Below are 21,993 nucleotides of genomic sequence, written 5' to 3' on the forward strand. Positions count from 1 at the left end.
ATGCTGCTTGGGACAAGATTTTAGGGTGTATAAAAAGGGAGATTAGATCCCGTGATCCCAACGTATTGTTACACCTCTATAAATCACTTGTAAGGCTACATCTGGAATATGGGAACCAGTTTTGGGCTCCACATTTTAATAAGGACATTCAGAAGTTAGAGTCAGTTCAAAGGTGGGCAACTAGACTACTACAAGGAATGGAAGGCCTCCCATATGATGACAAGTTGAAAAAGTTATTAAGTGATTATTGGCTGCAATGGGGCTTTCTGGCTGGTGCCAGCCTCTCTTCTTAGCACACAGGAACCACAATCCCTACACCATGCTTCAATGGATTCTCTCATCCCAGCCCAGTAAAACTACATATTTTACACAGTCATAAGCAGCCAAAAGGGATCTATTCTATTCAATTGCAAATGATCTAGATAAGACTGAGAATAAGATACTGCACGGGACATAGCAGAGTTGGTCAAGTTGAGTGGAGATGAGTTTGCTATTTGGCACAGCTTTTTGCATCAATAAAGCAAGTAAAAGGTGTGAAAGATAAAAAAAGGGTGAAAGTGTGAAAAGTGAATTGGCCAAATTGAGGTGCATATAAAGTTTTTGCTTTCTTTCAATTCACTAATGGGGCTCATTTGAATCAGGTGAATTGAGTTCTGCTTTTGGAAACTGGGTTAAGAAGGGGTGCACCGGTCCTGGAGGTACTGCAATACCAGGTCAATGCGTGGAGTGGACAGAGCAAGATTTTTTCCATCTCCTTGTTCTAAAAATCCATTTAATATATGGTCCCCAGAGAGGGGACGTATCAGATATTAAACTGATAAGAACAGATTTAATTTTTTTTTTTTTCTGTTTATCAGTAGGACTTCAAAATAACAAAGGTGATCGCCTCCCGTTGCCTGGGAACCGTCCAGGCACAAGAGGGCTATGTGTCACCAGAAGGCGCACACACTTCCTCAAGGCCGGCAGACGTGCAATCCCAGGCACCTTCCAGTACCGACCAAGGTAGCGTCCTCCGAAACTACACTTGATCTTAGCCAAAAGGCCGAGAAGCTATAACCCGAATTGGTTACGGCCTTGAGTGGCACCCTGGCCTATACCGGACACATCTTAGGGAGAGGGAGACAAACCCACGCCTACAGAAGACATTTTGTCACCCAAGCCAACCCTTGAAAAGGCTGTTTTGCAGAGCAAAAACAAGAAGAATGGTGCTTTTTGCAGCCGCCGCCCACTGCAATGAATCTGAATAACTCCTCCTTTTGGACACAAGCACCTCCCCTCCCCCTTGCAGTCTTTCCAATTCATGATACAAAAAGACGGACGGACAGGACAGGACAGGACAGGCTGCCTGACTTTCCGTCACTGCCACCCTTTGCCATCCTTGCCCGTAGAAAGCCCTTTCATCATCCCCAAACCCTAATCTTTTCCCTTCCCTTCCCAGATGCGTCTCACTCCCTTTCATTAGGAAGTGAGCGCAGCCTTTTCTCCGTTCTGCACATGCGCGACGTTAAACACAAATGCGCAGGCGTGCGTTCCATTACCCTCACTGCATTCCACTCCCATACAGGAAGTGGGCGCAGCTATTACTACGGTCGCACATAAAAGAACCCACGGCCACCACTGCACATAGCTGACTCCACCACAGGACACCCACTTCTACACCAACACAGGTAAGACAGGATCGGCACCTCTATGCTCCTGTTACAATCAGGCTCAGTCACCATGTGATAACGCTCTCAACTCTTTAGTTGCAGGCTCCCCTTGCTTCACCTCCACTGGCTGTGCTGCCATTTCCTCTCCCACCTGGAAGGTATACTTTATTCCACTATTTTCCTGTTTCTCTCTTCCCCCTTTTCCCATAACCTACTTTTATCTGCATTTGTGGGGTATCTATATGCTATTTACATCATAGTTTTATTCATTAATATGGAAGGGAAGAGTGCCCATGAGAGTGTTGAACTGCGGAGAGCAAGAGATTAAGCTGCTCCGATTTGCCACCATTGATAAGCTGTTCTCAGTAGATACACATGCTATCCAAACAGCAGCATCCACCATTGCTTCAGCCCACCCATTCAGTGACAGCTCACCAAGTCAGCAAGAGGAGTGGTGTAAGGAATTACACGTAGGCACTGACTCCACACCTTCACATCACAAGAAGGGGGTCTACAGGCTAGTGCAAGAATACGAGCAAGTCTTCAGCAAACATCCGCTAGACTTTTGAAGAATAAAAGGGGTCAAACACTACATCCCCACAAGTGCACACCCACCCATCAAAGAGAGATATAAGCCAAAACTACCTGCACATTACCAGTGTACCAAGGACATGTTGAGCAACATGAAGGAGGCTGGGGTTATCCGTGACAGTTGTAGCCTCTGGGCAGCTCCGTTGGTCCTGTTAAAGAAGAAGGACAGCACCACTCCCCTGTATTGAGGAATAGCTAGCTGCATTGAGAACTGCAAATTATTTTTCTACCCTTGATCTCACTAGTCGCTATTGGCAAGTGTCCGTTGCTGAGGCAGACCGGGAGAAGACCGCCTTTGCCACCCCGATGGGTCTCTGCGAGTTCAAAAGCATGCCCTTCGAGCTGTGCAATTTGCCAGGAACCTTCCAGAGGCTGATGGAATGCTGCTTGGGACACCGAAACTTTGAAACGGTACTGCTATACCTTTATGATGTTATTGTTTATTCTAAAGCAAACAAGATTTTAGGGTGTATAAAAAGGGAGATTAGATCCGGTGATCCCAACGTATTGTTACCCCTCTATAAATCACTTGTAAGGCCACATCTGGAATATGGGGTAAAGTCCTGAGCAGGTTGATAACCATTGGTTTGAGCATGGTAGGGTGTAGTGCGCATCTTCCTGCATCGGTAAAAGCTGCAGAAGTCCTTGAAGATTTCCGCTTCAAAGGCTGTGCCTTGATCTGTGAGGACTCTCTCTGAGTAGCCATGAGGTCTGCATAAGTGTGCTTGGAAGACCTTCGCTGCAGTATGGGCCATTAGATCTTTGACTTGTACCACAACCATAAATCTCGAGTAGTTGTCTACCATCGTAAGTGCATACGTGAGCTCGCCTCGATATTCTGCAACAAAACTCCCTTTTTCGATTTCAGTTTCAGCAAACACTCCTCTTCCTGTAGAAAATATTTATCATTACCTAAGACAGTCATTCTAATGCATGACAATATTAAGGCAATTTAGTTAAAACTTGTTTTAACTCACCTTTAAGGGGATTGATGTATTTCATGGTCAATCCAGGTTTGTCAGTGATGGCACTGACATAATGTATGGCGTCTTTTTCGGGCGTTATCCTTTGCCTTTTCATTGTGAAAATCCAGTTGCCTATATCAAAGCAAATTCTACTACTTGTAAAGTATGCAGAAAATGAAATGTAGAACATATAACATCAACTGCTTAGGAACGCATCATAGGTTAGTACTTAAAAGGATATTGTCATGTTCTAGTCATAATGCAAGCTGGACATTTTTCATGTTACCCTGTAATCGCCGGCCTGTTCTAATGCTCACAAGCCAAGATATAGGCTCAGCTGCTAAGGCTTCCCTCTGCCTTCTGAATGAAACTTGAATATGTCTGGGTCACTGTGTATATAGCAGGTGCTCAGAAAAAATAAGAGTCAATTCAATAGAAATAGCTCTGGCACACTATAGTGATCAATAACGTAAGAAAAGAACTCTTGGAATGCTGAAAATTCTTTATTTGTGCAAAAGGATAATTCATCCAACGTTTCGACCTTGTTTTTAGGTCTTTATCAAGGATAAAGTTATCTAAGATCATAAAGGGTTACAAAACCATATAAACACGTAATTAGTACATAGTACAACATAACAGTACAATATATTGCTACTTGAGAGTACAATGGGTCAAATGACCATGATGCACATACAAAAAATTTTTCCAAAGCCATAGTGAAAACATTTGTACTGAGGAAAGAAAATTTCCACATGACCTATCTGGAGAAACATTCTGGATCAAACAACCAAAAATAGTCAAGCAGGTAAATACACACCTATATGGATAACAGGATGATATGTGTTCAATTGTATAGCGTCATTGCCATTAAGGTACAAATGGAAAACTTGCAATCCTATATAGTGAAGGAAATGAACACATATCATATCAAAGAACACAGGAACATGGGTGTGAGAAAAACCTCAATGTTTATACTTTGTTCTTTATAATGGTGTGAACATGTATATGTCTCAGTACCTTATGCACTTGAGAATTCTAGTGAGTAGATCATGAAAGCCTATTTCAGAACTGGAATCGGTAAATAATTGTAGGTGGAATCTAAATGAAAAGATGGTACAAGTGTTATCATGACTAGAGATGAGCGAACCGGTCGCGGTTCGGCTCGAGGTTGGTTCGCCGAACGGACCTCCCGTTCGAGTTCGGTTCGTCGAACGTTCGACGAACCGAACTCGAGCCAATAGGAAACAATGGCAGGCAATCACAAACACAGAAAAACACCTAGAAAACACCCTCAAAGGTGTCCTAAAGGTGACAAACAACTCAAACACATTGGAAAGTGACAAGGACATATACTCATGCGAAAACAAAACAGCTGGACAAGGAAAAAGAGGAGGACACACAGATATATGAGTATATGCAAGGAAACATCGATTCCATTAATGTGCAACTTGAGCCCTGCTCATTCTTGGCTTCCAATCTTGATAAATTGCCTGAGCTCGCCACGTACGTCTTGGGGATCTTGTCGTGTCCTGCAGCCAGCGTTCTCTCGGAACCTGTCTTCAGTGCTGCTGTGGGTCTGCTGGCAGATAAGCACACGTGTCTGTCCACTGACAATGTGGACATGGCTCTCAGAGGACTTTTCTTCCCCTGGGTCAGCCAGGGGACGGGAAAGGCACGCGTATTTTTGAGAGTGCTTCATGCAAAGCATCTTTTTCTTTTTCAAAAGGGAGCTCAACCGATGCCAGTCAAGTGGGGTGTGTGTGGCCCAGTGAGTGGAAACGAGGGAGACTGTGGTTGGAGTCCCCTCGCTGTGTCTCTAAAAGAACCAAGATGAACAAGTCATGGCTCTCAGAGGACTTTTCTTCCCCTGGGTCAGCCAGGGGACGGGAAAGGCACGCGTATTTTTGAGAGTGCTTCATGCAAAGCATCTTTTTCTTTTTCAAAAGGGAGCTCAACCGATGCCAGTCAAGTGGGGTGTGTGTGGCCCAGTGAGTGGAAACGAGGGAGACTGTGGTTGGAGTCCCCTCGCTGTGTCTCTAAAAGAACCAAGATGAACAAGTCATGGCTCTCAGAGGACTTTTCTTCCCCTGGGTCAGCCAGGGGACGGGAAAGGCACGCGTATTTTTGAGAGTGCTTCATGCAAAGCATCTTTTTCTTTTTCAAAAGGGAGCTCAACCGATGCCAGTCAAGTGGGGTGTGTGTGGCCCAGTGAGTGGAAACGAGGGAGACTGTGGTTGGAGTCCCCTCGCTGTGTCTCTAAAAGAACCAAGATGAACAAGTCATGGCTCTCAGAGGACTTTTCTTCCCCTGGGTCAGCCAGGGGACGGGAAAGGCACGCGTATTTTTGAGAGTGCTTCATGCAAAGCATCTTTTTCTTTTTCAAAAGGGAGCTCAACCGATGCCAGTCAAGTGGGGTGTGTGTGGCCCAGTGAGTGGCAACGAGGGAGACTGTGGTTGGAGTCCCCTCGCTGTGTCTCTAAAAGAACCAAGATGAACAAGTCATGGCTCTCAGAGGACTTTTCTTCCCCTGGGTCAGCCAGGGGACGGGAAAGGCACGCGTATTTTTGAGAGTGCTTCATGCAAAGCATCTTTTTCTTTTTCAAAAGGGAGCTCAACCGATGCCAGTCAAGTGGGGTGTGTGTGGCCCAGTGAGTGGAAACGAGGGAGACTGTGGTTGGAGTCCCCTCGCTGTGTCTCTAAAAGAACCAAGATGAACAAGTCATGGCTCTCAGAGGACTTTTCTTCCCCTGGGTCAGCCAGGGGACGGGAAAGGCACGCGTATTTTTGAGAGTGCTTCATGCAAAGCATCTTTTTCTTTTTCAAAAGGGAGCTCAACCGATGCCAGTCAAGTGGGGTGTGTGTGGCCCAGTGAGTGGCAACGAGGGAGACTGTGGTTGAAGTCCCCTCGCTGTGTCTCTAAAAGAACCAAGATGAACAAGTCATGGCTCTCAGAGGACTTTTCTTCCCCTGGGTCAGCCAGGGGACGGGAAAGGCACGCGTATTTTTGAGAGTGCTTCATGCAAAGCATCTTTTTCTTTTTCAAAAGGGAGCTCAACCGATGCCAGTCAAGTGGGGTGTGTGTGGCCCAGTGAGTGGCAACGAGGGAGACTGTGGTTGGAGTCCCCTCGCTGTGTCTCTAAAAGAACCAAGATGAACAAGTCATGGCTCTCAGAGGACTTTTCTTCCCCTGGGTCAGCCAGGGGACGGGAAAGGCACGCGTATTTTTGAGAGTGCTTCATGCAAAGCATCTTTTTCTTTTTCAAAAGGGAGCTCAACCGATGCCAGTCAAGTGGGGTGTGTGTGGCCCAGTGAGTGGCAACGAGGGAGACTGTGGTTGGAGTCCCCTCGCTGTGTCTCTAAAAGAACCAAGATGAACAAGTCATGGCTCTCAGAGGACTTTTCTTCCCCTGGGTCAGCCAGGGGACGGGAAAGGCACGCGTATTTTTGAGAGTGCTTCATGCAAAGCATCTTTTTCTTTTTCAAAAGGGAGCTCAACCGATGCCAGTCAAGTGGGGTGTGTGTGGCCCAGTGAGTGGCAACGAGGGAGACTGTGGTTGGAGTCCCCTCGCTGTGTCTCTAAAAGAACCAAGATGAACAAGTCATGGCTCTCAGAGGACTTTTCTTCCCCTGGGTCAGCCAGGGGACGGGAAAGGCACGCGTATTTTTGAGAGTGCTTCATGCAAAGCATCTTTTTCTTTTTCAAAAGGGAGCTCAACCGATGCCAGTCAAGTGGGGTGTGTGTGGCCCAGTGAGTGGCAACGAGGGAGACTGTGGTTGGAGTCCCCTCGCTGTGTCTCTAAAAGAACCAAGATGAACAAGTCATGGCTCTCAGAGGACTTTTCTTCCCCTGGGTCAGCCAGGGGACGGGAAAGGCACGCGTATTTTTGAGAGTGCTTCATGCAAAGCATCTTTTTCTTTTTCAAAAGGGAGCTCAACCGATGCCAGTCAAGTGGGGTGTGTGTGGCCCAGTGAGTGGCAACGAGGGAGACTGTGGTTGGAGTCCCCTCGCTGTGTCTCTAAAAGAACCAAGATGAACAAGTCATGGCTCTCAGAGGACTTTTCTTCCCCTGGGTCAGCCAGGGGACGGGAAAGGCACGCGTATTTTTGAGAGTGCTTCATGCAAAGCATCTTTTTCTTTTTCAAAAGGGAGCTCAACCGATGCCAGTCAAGTGGGGTGTGTGTGGCCCAGTGAGTGGCAACGAGGGAGACTGTGGTTGGAGTCCCCTCGCTGTGTCTCTAAAAGAACCAAGATGAACAAGTCATGGCTCTCAGAGGACTTTTCTTCCCCTGGGTCAGCCAGGGGACGGGAAAGGCACGCGTATTTTTGAGAGTGCTTCATGCAAAGCATCTTTTTCTTTTTCAAAAGGGAGCTCAACCGATGCCAGTCAAGTGGGGTGTGTGTGGCCCAGTGAGTGGAAACGAGGGAGACTGTGGTTGGAGTCCCCTCGCTGTGTCTCTAAAAGAACCAAGATGAACAAGTCATGGCTCTCAGAGGACTTTTCTTCCCCTGGGTCAGCCAGGGGACGGGAAAGGCACGCGTATTTTTGAGAGTGCTTCATGCAAAGCATCTTTTTCTTTTTCAAAAGGGAGCTCAACCGATGCCAGTCAAGTGGGGTGTGTGTGGCCCAGTGAGTGGAAACGAGGGAGACTGTGGTTGGAGTCCCCTCGCTGTGTCTCTAAAAGAACCAAGATGAACAAGTCATGGCTCTCAGAGGACTTTTCTTCCCCTGGGTCAGCCAGGGGACGGGAAAGGCACGCGTATTTTTGAGAGTGCTTCATGCAAAGCATCTTTTTCTTTTTCAAAAGGGAGCTCAACCGATGCCAGTCAAGTGGGGTGTGTGTGGCCCAGTGAGTGGCAACGAGGGAGACTGTGGTTGGAGTCCCCTCGCTGTGTCTCTAAAAGAACCAAGATGAACAAGTCATGGCTCTCAGAGGACTTTTCTTCCCCTGGGTCAGCCAGGGGACGGGAAAGGCACGCGTATTTTTGAGAGTGCTTCATGCAAAGCATCTTTTTCTTTTTCAAAAGGGAGCTCAACCGATGCCAGTCAAGTGGGGTGTGTGTGGCCCAGTGAGTGGCAACGAGGGAGACTGTGGTTGGAGTCCCCTCGCTGTGTCTCTAAAAGAACCAAGATGAACAAGTCATGGCTCTCAGAGGACTTTTCTTCCCCTGGGTCAGCCAGGGGACGGGAAAGGCACGCGTATTTTTGAGAGTGCTTCATGCAAAGCATCTTTTTCTTTTTCAAAAGGGAGCTCAACCGATGCCAGTCAAGTGGGGTGTGTGTGGCCCAGTGAGTGGCAACGAGGGAGACTGTGGTTGGAGTCCCCTCGCTGTGTCTCTAAAAGAACCAAGATGAACAAGTCATGGCTCTCAGAGGACTTTTCTTCCCCTGGGTCAGCCAGGGGACGGGAAAGGCACGCGTATTTTTGAGAGTGCTTCATGCAAAGCATCTTTTTCTTTTTCAAAAGGGAGCTCAACCGATGCCAGTCAAGTGGGGTGTGTGTGGCCCAGTGAGTGGCAACGAGGGAGACTGTGGTTGGAGTCCCCTCGCTGTGTTATACATGCTTTTAGAAGGGCATGACATGGCTTGGAGGTTGACTTTCATAAAATGCAAACTGTTGGCTACCAAAATGCTGCCTTTCCAACAACTGTGGTTATAGGCAATGAGGAACATACTGATGAAGATGAGACGCAGATACCCGATTGGGATGACAACTTAAATATTCGGTCAGGGCAAGAAGAGGCTCGGTCTGAGGGGGAGGGTAGTGCAAACACAACAATTGATGATGAAGTTCTAGATCCCACCTACTGTCAACCCCCAGTCAGGCACTCGAGGAGGTCAACAGAGGCGGTGGAGGAGGATGCAACCGACGACGAAATTACCTTGCGCCTTCCTGGACAGAGTCGGAGCACTGGTAGCACGTCTACAACTGCATCCTCAGCCACCACTCTGCCTATGAGCATTATTCGGGGTGCATCAACAGGTCGCATGGCCTCTAAGCCTTGCCTAGCCTGTTCCTTTTTTGACATAGAAAAAGATCGCCCAAATCATGTGATATGTAAAATTTGTCATGATTCTCTTAGTAGAGGTCAAAACCTCAGCAGTTTGACAACTTCTTCCATGAATCGTCACATGAATAAATATCATAGGTCCCGGTGGGAAGCTCACTGTGCTGCAATGCGGCCTAGCGGAGCGAACCATCCACCGCCCGCCCCTTCCAGTGCATCCGCGCGCTCTTCATCTTCTAGGACTGTGGGGACAGCTGTCACACCTGTTTTTCCACGCAAAACTTCCACCACTGTAACCGCAACAGGCAGTTTGCTTGGTAGGTCGTCAGTTGGTTTGGAAGGGGAAACAAGTGAGTGTGTACAGCTCTCTCAGACATCGATAGCACCTACGTTGGATGAAGGCAACATCATGTCTCCGCCTGCACTTTCCTCACAAACCTGCATTTTTCCAGGGACACCCTACTCAACACCGTCTACACACAGCAGCCAGATCTCTGTCCCTCAGATGTGGTCAAATAAAAGGCCACTTCCTCCGACCCATGACAAAGCTAAGAGGTTGACTCTATCCCTCTGTAAGCTGTTGGCTACCGAAATGCTGCCTTTCCGCCTAGTGGACACACAGGATTTTAGAGACCTTATGTCTGTCGCTGTGCCCCAGTACCAGATGCCTAGTCGCCACTACTTCTCTAAGAAAGGTGTGCCCGCGCTACACCAGCATGTCGCACACAACATCACCGCTTCCTTGAGAAACTCTGTGTGTGAACGGGTGCATTTCACCACCGATACTTGGACCAGTAAGCATGGACAGGGACGTTACATGTCGCTGACTGGGCACTCGGTAACTATGTTGATAGATGGTGAAGGGTCTGCTGCACAAGTCTTGCCGTCCCCACGACTTGTGTGTCAATCCTCTGTCTGTCCAAGTTCCGCCACTGCTTCTGCATCCTCCACCTCATCTGGGTCCTCCACCTCCGCCCCAAGCCTGCCTGGTCAGGCCACCAGCGTTCTCACTGCGCAGAAGGAATCACGCACCCCTCATTACTATGCTGGCAGCAGAGCGCAACGGCATCAGGCGGTCTTTAGCTTGACATGTCTTGGGAATAAGAGTCACACAGCTGAGGAGTTGTGGTCAGCTCTGCGGTCCGAGTTTAATAAATGGTTGTCTCCACTCAACCTGCAGCCTGGTAAGGCCGTGTGCGACAATGCTGCAAACCTGGGTGCGGCCCTTCGCCTGGGCAAGGTGACACACGTGCCTTGTATGGCTCACGTGTTGAACCTTGTTGTCCAGCAATTTTTAACACACTATCCCGGCCTAGATGGCCTTCTGACCAGGGCACGTAAACTGTCTGCAGTGCTCACTTCCGCCGTTCAACCGCCGCAGCTGAGCGACTTGCATCGCTCCAGAAGTCTTTCGGCCTGCCGGTTCATCGCCTGAAATGCGATGTGGCGACACGCTGGAATTCAACTCTCCACATGTTACAGCGACTGTGGCAGCACCGGCGAGCCCTGGTGCAATACGTCATGATGGGCCAACGAGATGCAGAAGTGGGGCAGATCACCCTGATGGAGTGATCTCAGATCAAGGACCTATGCACCGTTCTGCACAGTTTCGACATGGCGACGAATATGTTTAGCGCTGACAATGCCATTATCAGCATGACGATTACAGTCATTTACATGCTGGAGCACACGCTAAACACTATTCGGAGTCAGGGGGTGGGACAACAGGAAGGGGAGGAACTACAGGAGGATTCATATGCGCAAGACACAACAACATCACCAAGGTCCAGACGTTCATCATCACCAACGCGGCAGGCATGGGACCATGGGGGACAGGGATCAACAAGGGCGCATGGTAGCAGGCGAGATGTTGAGGAAGGTGCAGGAGGACATGAAGATATGGAGGACGAACTGTCCATGGACATGGAAGACTCAGCGGATGAGGGAGACCTTGGTCAAAATTCAGTTGAAAGAGGTTGGGGGGAGATGTCAGAGGAAGAAAGAACGGTTAGCACCTCTATGCCACAAACACAGCGTGGACTTGGTCCGCATGGCTGCGCAAGACACATGAGTGCCTTCTTGTTGCACTACCTCCAACATGACCCTCGGATTGTCAAAATTAGAAGTGATGATGACTACTGGCTTGCCACACTATTAGATCCCCGGGACAAGTCCAAATTTTGTGACATAATTCCACCCATAGAAAGGGACGCACGTATGCTGGAGTATCAGCATAAGCTGTTACTCGATCTTAGCTCGGCTTTTACACCAAACAACCGTGCAGGTGAAGGGAGTGATTCTCCCAGTTGTAACTTGACAAACATGGGACGGCATCGTCATCTTCAACAGTCTACCCGTACCAGTAGGACCGTATCTGGTGCTGGTAACAGCAATTTTATGGAATATTTTCATAATTGTTTTAGACCCTCCTTTGCAAGGCCACCAGAGACAACAAGTCTGACACATAGTCAACGGATGGAGAGGATGATACAGGAGTATCTCGAAATGAACATCGATGCAATGACTTTGCAAATGGAGCCTTGCTCCTTTTGGGCTTCAAATCTAGAAAAATTGACAGAGCTCTCCAGTTACGCCTTGGAGATTTTGTCGTGTGCAGCTGCCAGCGTTGTCTCTGAACGTGTCTTCTTCAGTGCTGCTGGGTGTGTGCTGACAGATAAGCGCACGCGTCTGTCCAGTGACAATGTGGACACACTGACGTTCATCAAAATGAACAAGTCATGGATCCAGAAGGAATTTACTACCCCTGTGTCATCCTGGGGAGAGTAAATGCTTGTGGATTTGGAATGTGCTTGATGCAAATCAAAACATCCTGTTTGCAACTAGGGCACAAGTGCTGCCACTGATGGGGTGTCTGTGTGCCCAATGTTGGGAAAAAAGGTAGACTCCGCTTGGAGTAACCCTTGCTTGCTGTGTTTTTAAAAGAAGCCAAGATGAACAGAGCTGGGATCAGGAAAGACTTTGCTACCTACCCCGGTGTCATCCTGGGGACGGTTAATTATGGCGTATTTTTGAATGTGCTTGATGCAAATCAAAACATCCTGTTTGCAACTAGGGCCCAAGTGCTGCCACTGATGGGGTGGGTGTCTGTGTGGCCCAATTTTTGGAAAAAAGGGAGACTCCGCTTGGAGTAACCCTTGCTCGCTGTGTTTTTAAAAGAAGCCAAGATGAACAGAGCTGGGATCAGGAAAGACTTTGCTACCTACCCCGGTGTCATCCTGGGGACGGTTAATTATGGCGTATTTTTGAATGTGCTTGATGCAAATCAAAACATCCTGTTTGCAACTAGGGCCCAAGTGCTGCCACTGATGGGGTGGGTGTCTGTGTGGCCCAATTTTTGGAAAAAAGGGAGACTCCGCTTGGAGTAACCCTTGCTTGCTGTGTTTTTAAAAGAAGCCAAGATGAACAGAGCTGGGATCAGGAAAGACTTTGCTACCTACCCCGGTGTCATCCTGGGGACGGTTAAGAATAGCGTATTTTTGAATGTGCTTGATGCAAATGTAGCTGTGAAGTTTACAACTGGGGCACAACTGCTGCCACTGAAGGGGTGGGTGTGTGTGGGGCCCAATTTTTGGAAAAAAGGGAGACTCCGCTTGGAGTAACCCTTGCTTGCTGTGTTTTTAAAAGAAGCCAAGATGAACAGAGCTGGGATCAGGAAAGACTTTGCTACCTACCCCGGTGTCATCCTGGGGACGGTTAATTATGGCGTATTTTTGAATGTGCTTGATGCAAATCAAAACATCCTGTTTGCAACTAGGGCCCAAGTGCTGCCACTGATGGGGTGGGTGTCTGTGTGGCCCAATTTTTGGAAAAAAGGGAGACTCCGCTTGGAGTAACCCTTGCTTGCTGTGTTTTTAAAAGAAGCCAAGATGAACAGAGCTGGGATCAGGAAAGACTTTGCTACCTACCCCGGTGTCATCCTGGGGACGGTTAATTATGGCGTATTTTTGAATGTGCTTGATGCAAATCAAAACATCCTGTTTGCAACTAGGGCCCAAGTGCTGCCACTGATGGGGTGGGTGTCTGTGTGGCCCAATTTTTGGAAAAAAGGGAGACTCCGCTTGGAGTAACCCTTGCTCGCTGTGTTTTTAAAAGAAGCCAAGATGAACAGAGCTGGGATCAGGAAAGACTTTGCTACCTACCCCGGTGTCATCCTGGGGACGGTTAATTATGGCGTATTTTTGAATGTGCTTGATGCAAATCAAAACATCCTGTTTGCAACTAGGGCCCAAGTGCTGCCACTGATGGGGTGGGTGTCTGTGTGGCCCAATTTTTGGAAAAAAGGGAGACTCCGCTTGGAGTAACCCTTGCTTGCTGTGTTTTTAAAAGAAGCCAAGATGAACAGAGCTGGGATCAGGAAAGACTTTGCTACCTACCCCGGTGTCATCCTGGGGACGGTTAAGAATAGCGTATTTTTGAATGTGCTTGATGCAAATGTAGCTGTGAAGTGTACAACTGGGGCACAACTGCTGCCACTGAAGGGGTGGGTGTGTGTGGGGCCCAATTTTTGGAAAAAAGGGAGACTCCGCTTGGAGTAACCCTTGCTTGCTGTGTTTTTAAAAGAAGCCAAGATGAACAGAGCTGGGATCAGGAAAGACTTTGCTACCTACCCCGGTGTCATCCTGGGGACGGTTAATTATGGCGTATTTTTGAATGTGCTTGATGCAAATCAAAACATCCTGTTTGCAACTAGGGCCCAAGTGCTGCCACTGATGGGGTGGGTGTCTGTGTGGCCCAATTTTTGGAAAAAAGGGAGACTCCGCTTGGAGTCACCTTGCGGTGTTTTACATGATTTTAGAATGGCGTGCCATGCCTATATCTGTGTGTCCTCCTCTTTTTCCTTGTCCAGCTGTTTTGTTTTCGCATGAGTATATGTCCTTGTCACTTTCCCATGTGTTTGTGTTGTGTTGTGAGTTGTTTGTCACCTTTTGGACACCTTTGAGGGTGTTTTCTAGGTGTTTTACTGTGTTTGTGATTGCCTGCCATTGTTTCCTATTGGCTCGAGTTCGGTTCGTCGAACGTTCGACGAGCCGAACTCGAACGGGAGCTCCGTTCGGCGAACCGACCTCGAGCCGAACCGGGACCGGTTCGCTCATCTCTACTCCTGGACATAGCATTCGAATTACCAGGTCCCTGAAGGCTGAAATGCGTAGTGGCCGGAAATCATGAACAATTACAATGGGCGTATGTGCTGTAGATCCTGCGTCAGTTGTAGCTTGAAACTTTGTCTTTTCACGGATTTGCCCGTCTCTCATGGTGTTGGGCTATTTTCGGATCAAAATGGTGTGTCCCTCCTTGGCCCGTATCATGGGTTATTTCAGGGGCAAATTTAACTCTCTTAGCACTTTTCTCCTTAATTGTGGCCGTTGAATTGTGGGGTCAAGGTCTATCCAACCAGCATATTTGTTGTTTTTCAGACAATTTAGGGCTCGTGCATAGTAATAATAACACAGGTTTCCAAGGGTAAAAATTTTTGAAAGATGTGATTTTTTTCATACTTTCGATCATTGGACTCAGTAAAAATATTGAAAAAATATCATCACGTACAGTTTTTTCACAAACACTGATTCTATAGGTGTTAGGGCCAGGTGGACGGGCAGACCCAGGAGGTGGATCCACTGGGCCGAACACCTTAATGAAGGCAAGGGGTCCGGTAGCCGGAGCACTACGGGTAGCAGGACAGTCCGTGCAAAAGAGTGGAATGGAGAAGTCCCTGGGACCACGGAGTCACTGATGGTAGTCCGGGTGACGGAGCTCAGGTTCGGAGGCCGAGATGTCAGGCAGAGTCCGGAACCGATGGAGCGAGAGGACGGGTCACCACAGGGATCAGAGATGGTACGGACTGACGGGATGGCAGATAGTCAGCGTTCGGGGTTCGGGAATCGGCAGGACCGGATGGCGAGGCAGGAGCGGCTCTAGAAGAGAGATAGGTAAGTATATCACAGAGACACAAGGAGACCTGACTCCTAGCTTAGGAAACACGAAGAACAGGCCCCGCCCACTTGGACATTAAACCCCTTTATACCCTGTACCTGTGTGTTCAATTTCCTGTCAGTGGACGCTGGCCCTTTAAGAGAGGGTCAATGACCGCGCGCGCGCCCTAATGCGCATGCGCGAGGCCCGGGTGCCAGAAGCCAGGGCAGGGAGCGGTGTATAGGAAGCAGGGGAGCCGGCCTGGAGCAGGGCTGCCGACGGGCGCCGGGAGCGGGGACCGGGCCGCCTGGGGACCGCAGGTGGTGGAGGCTGGAGACCGTGGAGCGGGGGATGTCTGCCAGAGGAGCCGGGGAGCGAAGCAGGGAAGCCGGGGAGCGTGGCAGGTGAGCCGGGGGGCAGAGCAGGGGACCCGGAGAGCGTGACAATAGGTTTCCAAAAGGTTAGAATTCTGAAAAGATTCCCTCCATACTTTTCTGAAGATGGTGCTCTAGTGTATTCAAGCAATGTTCCTGTGCTGATGGAAAATGTAACATTAAGTACAATGTGAGCGAGTGGAGACACGTCATTGTTTCATCCAAAAAGTCTGAAAGCTGTGCTACTGCTCAATGGCAGTAAGTATTCTTCAGTGTGTGTAGGGCATGTGTCGCGGGCAGAGGGGCCACGCACGCTACGCTCGGGTTCGGGGACTTCTGCTGCTGCTGCTGCTCGGTGGCTCGAGCGGAGGGCCAGATCCGGGGACTCGAGCAGCGCTCCTCGCCCACGAGTGAAAAGGGGGTGGTTTGTTTGGGGAGATAGTTAGTGACGTCACCCACAGGTCGTGGTGATAATGGGCACCACCACTGCTGGTGACGGGGATCCCGGGAGCGATGGCAGGGAGCAGCTAGGATGTTGGTTCCCCCTCCGTGGGTAGGGGTTGGTGATCCCGGGGCCCGGTGGCGGTACGGGGAGGCTGGATGGCTGGGGTGTACGTACCGAGGGAGCCCGTTTGCCCGCAGGCGCTGGCCCTTGGATCTCTAGCCTATGGCGGTGGCTTTTTATCCTCACGGTGTGGACGGTTGCCTTCTGTCGGGTCTTGGGTGTTAGGGAACCCCTGGGATTCCGGTCACTCTCGGATTTGACCATTGTCGGCGGCTCCTAGCCTGGTCAGGGTCCAATGGCCCTGCCTTTGTGCTTGGTACAGATCCGCTCACCGGTTCAGTTCCCCTCGGGTCACCGCCCGTCCCCGGTCCTACGGTTCAGCTGACTTGTACCACCTCCTGCAGACGGCCACCACCGTCTGCCGACCTTGCTGACAGTGCCTGGGCTCCTACCCAGACACTAACAGTTTCTGTCCTCTCACTTTCCACTACAAAACTAAACTAACTGCTTTTTCCCGCCTCCAGGCCTGTGAACTCCTCGGTGGGTTGGGCCAACCGCCTGGCTCCGCCCCACCTGGTGTGGACATCAGACCCTGGAGGAGGCAACAAGGATTTTGTGTGACTGATGTAGACTATCCAGGGGAGGGGGTGTGTGTGATTTTGTGTTTGTGACTACCTGGCTAGTCCAGGGCGTCACACATGCTATGCACTTGGAAGAAAGCTGTGAGAATTTAGACTTTATTCTCAAGAAACTTAACTACAAGGAGCATGGATGGTCAATATGTGGTGGTCTAAAAATGTTCTCATTGCTTCTTGGGCAGCAAGGAGGATATATTAAATACCCATGCTGTTCTGCCTCATGGCAGCCTGCTAATAGTCATTCATTGAAATTTCTGTTACAACCCCTAGAGGTCATTGTTATTCTTTTGAATTGCTGAGTTTCCCTTTAAGCTAAATGTATTCTGGGTAAGGAATGCCTCCCTGAGCTGAGAAGAAGCCTGCAGCCATTTTCTCTTTGGATTTGTCAGGAAAGGACATGCCGACTTACCTCTCTGTACATTCACCCCTGCCTAGTGTAATCCGGTGAGCAAAGCAAATTACATGTGTTAGTGATAGAATCCTAGATGGAAGAGTGTAGTAAATGCATTGTACATTGTACTTCTACACCTTTAGTGTCATCCCTGTCTTGTTTGTCTAGATAGGATTTCTATGTATTGCAGATGCAGTGACCTTTCACCTACATTCTCGTAAGAACTGCATCTCATGTACTGTTATGCTATGTTAACTCTGTATTAACACTGTACTGACTGTAATCATTTTCTTGTTATAGTTTTTACCCGTATAAAACAGTATCTTGGATATACCGTATTCTGTCTTCAACTGCATCTTGGATATTCCTATATTCACTGTATATTCCATGTATACTGCAATCAAGTTCACGTTACCAGCTAATAAATCAAGGCTATTGAACTCCACAGTCTGTTTATTTGAAATGTGAACTAGGGTTTAGCTGTATGCTAGAGATTCACAGCATTACGTAAAAGAAGGCAGAACACATGCTTTTTGTGTGAATTGGAAAGCCAGGTTAGGACTCTTCACTGGAGCAAAAAAAATTGGCCAACAAGAACATCTTTGTAACCGGGACTCAAGAACATTGTTGCATAAAGCTTAGTTGATCCCACCTAAAGTTCTCTTGCCACCACTCCACTGTAAGCTTGGACTGATGAAGCTGTTTGTGAAAGCGCTACTGAAAGAAGGAGAGATGTTTAAGTACCTGTGTACCAAGTTTCAGGGACTGTCAGAATCAAGTCTGAAGGAAGGTGTGATGCCCTGACAAAACCAGGTAGTTACAGATAGGCCCCCGCACAACACCTTTCCTCACTTAGGAAACACACAGCCGACCTGAAACCCTAGTCACCTAGGACCCTGAAGCCAGGACCGAAACCAGCGGCCTAGCTAATTAAATGATTGAGGGCAGGATTATAGGTCCTATCCCACCTAAAGTCCCTCAAAGAAGACAACAGCCCACTGATAGGGATAAGGCCACCGCCAGGGCCCTTAGATCCCACGGGCCAGCGCCTGCGGGCACGGCTCCTTAGGCCATATCCAGCCGGGAGCGGACTCCTGAGTTCCAGACCAGGCAGTCCACCATACACAAAAACAAGTGCAGAGTAAAGGACAGCGACCACCAGCCTGGGTGGGGGACCTGAATGCAACCGGCCGGGGCGGCAGGCCACCAGCACCTTTGGTTTACCGAAAGACTCGTGTGATTCATTTACTGTGAGTAACCAAACATCCCCCTGCTTGCTCAGGCGCGCCGGCCCTTGCCATCACCATACCCTGCACAAAGACACTGGGCCCCGGGGCAATCATCCCTACACACGGAGGGGTTAACATCCAGCTGCCACTACATCTCTCCCGGGTATCCCATAACGGCAGCGGTGGTGTCCCACCTCACCACACACCGTTGGTGGCGTCACAAACTTAATACGGCCTAGCCCATACATCTACATTCCTCCTTTTATTCGACATGTCCGCGAGACCCCCGGGTCGAGCCACTCTCTTAGAAGGTCTGGATCCGACCAACGGCGGCTGCTGGCACAGGGGCAGCACAAAAGCATTTTTGTGGGTTCGGATATTCAGAAACCCATGAATGAAGGATGACGTGTTTTAAACAATAATGAAAACTGTTGAAAAAAGGGCTTGGGACTCTTTGAAAGAAGCAATAAATACGTTTCTAGGTAACAACAAAGAATCAAAATTTAAGTCCATCGTGGAGAACATGCTGAAACGTTTCAAAGCCTTGGGTTGTCTAATGAATTTGAAGTTACATTTTTTACATTCCTATTTGGACTACTTGTCTGAAAACCTTGGTGCTGGTGGGAAGAACAAGAAGGTTTTCATCGGAATATCAAGGAGATGGAACGACGATACCAAAGTAAATGAAACGTGAACATGATTGCCGGATGCTTCACAGAGAAGATCCACAGGCCTTCTATAAGAGAAAAGGGGGATCTAGAGAAAAGGAAAAAGTGCAAGAATAAATTTCTAATAAAGTTGCAGAATGACTGTACAATAAATAAATGTATTTTATATATAAAATTGTGAATATTTTTGGTTACAATAAGTATTTTTCTTGTTCATGTCACTTGTATGTAACTTCACACATGGATTGTACAAAATCAATATTTGATGGTTAAAAAAAAATATTTATTTTTTTTTTTAAATCAGGACATTAGAAAACATAATAATCAGTCACTGGATTTGAAGTTTCATAAACCAAAATTTTACATAGCTGTGTAATTTGTCGGGCACCCACCGACAATAGAATAGCGCCAGATTTAGGAAGCTGGCTGAGGTCTGCAAAGTCTGTAGCCAGGTGACAAAATTGTCCAACCTGGGTTTCTTCCTTAAGTAGTCTCTGGTATGATGATATGGTATAATCCTGGCAGCCGGAGTCGAAATCCCTAGATTGCGGTTATGATCTCCAATCGGAATTGGAGCCCCTAGATTGAAGCCATGTAGCCAAGTGATCCTCTAGTTGAAGCCAAAGTCCCTAGACCGAGTCCACAAGGCATCCTGGTTCTGATCCCCTAGCCAGCTCCTAAGAGCTTAGACTAGATCATGCAACATCCATCAACAACCTGGTGACTCCAAGAAGTCCCCTTTTATAGCCATAACCTTCCCTTAGGATATACTGTGCCCTTATCAGATTGGTTGTACAAGGTTGCTTCTCTTATTGGATGAATTTCAAGCTGCATGGATAATGTTCATTTAAATGATGTGGATAGAAAGACTGAAGATATCTACATGTAGTCTGAAATCCATCATGAATCAATACTATTTTACACAGTCATAAGCAGCCCATGGGCATTCACCTGCATTCAAACCAATAACAGCTCATAGACCAGACAATCCATCTACCACTGGACCAAAGACAGGAAGTTAAATCCACTGCCTGCGGTAACCAACTTAATCCTATAGGCTACTCACACAACAAACCCAACAGAAAGGAAAAAAACATGGCTTCGATTATCCATCCAATGAAAACGCATAACCATTGTGAGCCATTGGACAATGCAATTGGACACTTGGTGACATGGTGCACGGCCCAATGAATCAAGTCTTTACTTCATATTCACGGTTTAAGCCCTTGGGTTCTAATGTGCCCAGAGTACATATCCAGAAAGATTCTCTTTCTTTGAGCTAAACACAAGTCAACAATACATTGTAAGCAGATTCTATTACCAGTCCCACACCATTTTGTGACGCATAATCACACAGTGATCCAATTAAGATTCCAAGTCATCGGACATGTCCAAGCCATACGCAGAGGAGGCAATAGAATTAGGAAGCTCAAAGAAAGGGAATCTTTCTGGATATATACTCTGGGCACATTGGAACCCAAAGGCTTAAACCATGAATATGAAGTACAGACTTGATTCATTGGGCCATGCATGGACATAATGGACATAATTCTAATAGGCAGGACAGGTAATAAGGAGCACAAGTTATATGCTAAAATGTGTTGTGTGACAAGACAGACACAGGAAAGGACATGATAACAGGTGTAGGGACCAACAAGGTGAGACAAGGGGTATCAGGATAGGGTCAAGTAGGTATGAATGTAGTAATGGGGCAGGCATAGAGAATTGTATGTGAATGTGAATTACAATAAATCACTAAGGAAAGGAATATGTGAGTGTGTGCCTAATGTAAACTAATATTGTACTGGCAAAATTATAGATGGAAAGGGAGAAGGGGAGGGGGGAGAGAGGAGGCTGTAATTGACTACAAGGGTATGAGTTATGAGTGATCATAGGGATAGTGTTACATAAGTGGAAATACCTATGGAGGACCGGATGTGTAAGCGCATACCTTATACAAACCTATAGAGTGCTGATGGGTGAGAGTGTGATGTTAGATATAAGACATCCTATAGTGAATAGTGAGCCGTAATCAAGTGCAACAGGGATATTTCACGTGACTATGGGAACCTGGAAGGTAAAGAAAGGGGAGAAAAAACTGTTAGACAAGGTAATCAGACATAATGTAACCAGTTGATCAGACATGATCACCTGGTTTGAGACCCCCTGCCTTACACTATATAGATATCATGTTCATTCCCCATCTATCTTGCTCAGGAGAGCATCTCCCTCCCCCGGCACCAAGAGCAGCTCATACTGAATTGTTACATTGACTAGTAACACTGCACACAGAAATGCACCTTAATATTCCACTGTTAACCCTTTCCTCCCAGCAGTAACACACAACTCCTCACCTTGATATCATGGTGATTTATGGTCAGAATGACTTCAATGCGATCAGTGATTTCTATTCTAGCTCTGCTCACATAGATTTTATATCCACACTCAACTATAGGCCGTTCTTCATATTTTGGGGGCTTTTAGTCAGATATACTAGTTTGTGCCTGTATAGTATTGGTGTAGATGGGAGTGTAGGGCATGGGTTACATGGCACTGTGGTGGAATACTGATGGGAGGTATTGGTGCTGTGTTTGATGCTTCTACTGGGTATTTTCCTACAAATACTGGAACAGCTCACTGCTTAGAATGATCCTTCCCAGCTCTATAATATATTATATATACCCCACAATGCAGGCTCACACACACATTTGTCTCAAGTGTGTTGTAGGGACACAGATACAGTCTTGGTCATGTGACTAAAGGCTACTTTACACACTGCGATATCGGTCCCGATATCGCTAGTGTGGGTACCCGCCCCCATCTGTTGCGCGACACGGGCAAATCGCTGCCCATGCCGCACAAACACCGACCAGACCCGTCACACATACTTACCTGCCCGGCGACGTCGCTGTGTCCGGCGAACCGCCTCCTTTCTAAGGGGGCGGTCCGTGCGGCGTCACAGCGACGTCACTGAGCGACCGCCCAATAGCAGCGGAGGGGCGGAGATGAGTGGCCGGAACATCCCGCCCACCTCCTTCCTTCCTC

General features: G+C 47.9%; 1 pseudogene; it reads right to left on the bottom strand.

The window, feature by feature from the left end:
- Window positions 1-676: 676 nt before the first annotated feature.
- Window positions 677-883, bottom strand: LOC142288899 (U2 spliceosomal RNA; annotated as a pseudogene).
- Between the last annotated feature and the right edge of the window lie 21,110 nt (window positions 884-21,993).

The sequence above is a fragment of the Anomaloglossus baeobatrachus genome, unplaced genomic scaffold, assembly GCF_048569485.1.
Source record: "Anomaloglossus baeobatrachus isolate aAnoBae1 unplaced genomic scaffold, aAnoBae1.hap1 Scaffold_87, whole genome shotgun sequence".
Taxonomy (NCBI): domain Eukaryota; kingdom Metazoa; phylum Chordata; class Amphibia; order Anura; family Aromobatidae; genus Anomaloglossus; species Anomaloglossus baeobatrachus.